The sequence below is a fragment of the Rousettus aegyptiacus genome, unplaced genomic scaffold (assembly GCF_014176215.1).
Source record: "Rousettus aegyptiacus isolate mRouAeg1 unplaced genomic scaffold, mRouAeg1.p scaffold_m13_p_1, whole genome shotgun sequence".
NCBI classification, from domain to species: Eukaryota; Metazoa; Chordata; class Mammalia; order Chiroptera; family Pteropodidae; genus Rousettus; species Rousettus aegyptiacus.
In genome coordinates this window covers 120,683,726-120,687,148 of record NW_023416284.1, presented here as the reverse complement: position 1 = coordinate 120,687,148, position 3,423 = coordinate 120,683,726, and positions in this window count along the sequence as shown.

Sequence of the window (3,423 nt, the reverse complement as noted above, 5' to 3'; positions counted from 1 at the left end):
TGCTTTGTTGAATGCCTTCATTTGTGTTGATTCTCTTGCCTAAAAGCACCTACTCTTATTTCCCACCCCCTTTTGTCACCCAGCCATTGTCTTCCACCAAGCATCTCTCTCCTGAAATTATTCACTTTTATTTTTAGACCGGATTTGTGTCTCTTTTCTGGGTTTCCAGCTCATTCTGGCTATATTTCTAGTACAGCCCTTCCCTCATAGTATTGTCAGTACGTAGCTCATTAAAATTGTGAGCCATTCAAGGAGAATGCATAACATTTCTTTCTATCTTTCTATTGTCTATTATAGAGCCTGATAAACAAAAACAAGTAAGCACAGAGCTTTTCGTGTAGGAAGTATTCAGTAAATACATAGTCAGTTAAACTGAATCTCAGATGAAAAGCCCATAGGGAATATCTGGAAGTGGAGTGGTCGTAAAATATATAGCTTATCTTTCAGGTATCAGTGTTGTTGAGAGGGACAAAAACAAATTGTCTCCCCAAAGTGTGAAGCTCCAGTCTCTTGTTTTGTTTATCTTATTGAAATTTGCTCATATCTGCTCTTATGGATATGAGTTAACTATTCAAACTCATAAAAATACTGTTCAGTTACTGCACTTAGGGGAATTTAGTTTGGCCTCCAGAAAGCTCTCCTAAATCTTTCCAACTACTAGGTTATCATTTATTCAGAGTACTGCGGTGGAGAGTGGTTAGAGAGTGAAGGTGGAAGTGATGGTGGTCTATGACGATATTGCAGGAAGCACATAAATGACAGGAGCAATATCCAAGCGTACATGAGGGAAAGGATAACTGGGTGTTAGGTGAGGTCCAACGATGAGATAATTCAAGTCTAGTTTCCAGGTTTCGGCTACTGTAAGAATTTTAAAGATTTAAAAATAGATATAATATGTTCCCTGTCACATTCCCAGACACGGAAGGGCTCCTCTGTCACATTCTCAGACTCTGTGGGTACTACAAGACGTATAAAATAAAGAAGGGATGTTTAAATTTAATTCTGGACAAAATTGAGGCATGAACTAATATTTCACATTCCAAAAAGAAAAAAAGAAAAACCTCAAAACAAAATCACATCACTCTATTTTCTTGCAGACATAGTTGAAGTTAATATTAAAAGTGTCACATCAGTTTTATTTTATTTTTTCTTTTTCTGACAAGTGAAGTAGTGGGGAAAAGGAAATGAAGTTTAGAAAAGTGAACACATGACTTACAGTTTTGTATGTTATAGAAAAATATAAAGTATAGAAGCTTTTCTGGAATAAATTCTGAAAACTGGATTGGATTATTATATGTAGGTATATTAAGTTATCAAAATGAAAGTCAGGTAGTGTTCACCATCTGAAAAGTAGTGTTAAGCATGATGATTAAGAGTTTTCTCTATTAAATTTCAAGAAGAAAAGGTAACTGTAATTTGGTTTGTTATTCATACTCTGCTGAATTATATGTTAGATTCACGCCACACAAATTCTTTGGACTTATTTGAAAAAAAAAAGAAACTAAAGATTTTTAACATGTTCTTTTGTTGATACAGTTTAAACTTCAAACATTCTGCCGCTTTTTCTTTAATTTAACTTTGTTACCAAACAGAATGAATAGTATCACCTGAGATATAACTTATTTATCTGGAAAACTTTACATGTTATTAATAATTTTGCTTTAAAAATATGTTAACACAAAGTTTTATTGAAAAACTGTGAAAGAAATTCCCTTTTGTTGGTTCGTGAAAACGTGTGGAAGTTAAGCACAAAGCTTCTGTTATCTTTTATTCTGAAAGAGCTACTTCGGTAAATGAGTTCTATGTATGTATGTACGTACATATATATGTACATATGTGTGTATGCATGCATGCATGCATGTATATATGTATGTACAGGAATACAGAAGTATACAGTGTTTAAGAGAACAGAGAGAAGAGAGTGATTCATTCTGCTCTGAGCAGTTGTGAATATTTTGTAGAAAAAATAATGTTTAAATTGGTTTTTGATGGGTAGCTAGGAGTTTTTGGCAGCTTACAAAGTGTTTGTATGTGTTGTGTTTATGTGACCAGACAGAAACAGGGACAATTGTAAGAATAGCTACTTAGATTTCCAGGGGCTTAGTCCTCTTTTCTCCCCTGATAAATATATTTTTTTCTTATTTCCTTGAGATAATCTTATTTAAGATAGTGGGGGTTTTTTTTAATTGCCTTCGAAATGTCTTTGCTAAGCTGATCCTTTTGTTTAGTGACTGCTCTGTAATAGGTACTATGATATTCATGTTGCAAGTTTCAATTTGATTCTGACAACTGATCTTTGAAATAGATACATTCCCATTTTGAAATTTGTATTTTTAATTTTCTTTTTTTTGGATTTGGTATTGTGCTTTGTCTAGAACAGATGCTCTGTTAATATTTAATTGACTCAATTAATAAAAAATAATAAAAAACTAATGGCAGATAAAAAGTTTTGAATGATTAAGAGTTGGATGAAAGCGAGAAAGAGACATTTCTTCTGGTTTTTTTTACGGAGGGAGGGAGGAAACAAGGCTGTGACCTCTGGGTATGCTGAACTTTGTAGGGTCTGTATACTAGGCTGGAAAGCCCTGCTGGAGGAGCTGTTTATCTTTGTTTTCTAGCTATTTTCTAAGACAAATTAGGCATTTGAAAACAATTTGTGATGTTTTTGCTCATGGCTGGATTTAATATTATTTTCTTTAAAAGATTCTAGTCTTTGTAAAGATAGATTGCCCTTAAATATTATAATTTTTTTTTTGGTTATTGTTTATAATTGTTTAATTTTTTTCTTTGCCTCAAATACTTTTTTTCTTTCCTTGCCATTATAATAAAGGTGACAACAACAAGAAGTCTAATATTTAATTAACAATCACTTTTTAGAATATGGATAAATTGAATATGTATTCTATTATGTAATTTCAGTTTAGTTTTTCTTACATCTTTCACGACCACAATATCTCTCAGATTAGGCTAAATATTGCATAAATATTTTAGTTGGATCATAGAATAATAGATTTTAGTATTTGAAGGAAAAAAGAAAGTATGAAAAGTGGGTCTAAATATTAAAATAAAAAAAAAAATTCCTAGGTGACTCTTGCTGCCAAGCCAGGGTTGAAAAACCTAGTGTCCAAGCCTTTTATTTTACAGATGAAATAATTGAGTCAAAGAAAATATTGGTAAAATGTCATCTGGGTTCCAGAAAGAATGCAGAAAACTAAAAATAAATTTAAAAATTCACCTAATCGGAACGACTTATTTTTGTAATATACTTAGTAATAACACTTTTATTTTCAAATGATTGAAAGCCAACTCAAAACAACATATGAATAAAAGCAAATGGGTTGGCTTATAGATTTTAGGAAAATGTTGAATACCAAACCATGGAAAGGGCAAGTATGCAATCGGGCATTAGGCACATTCCACACC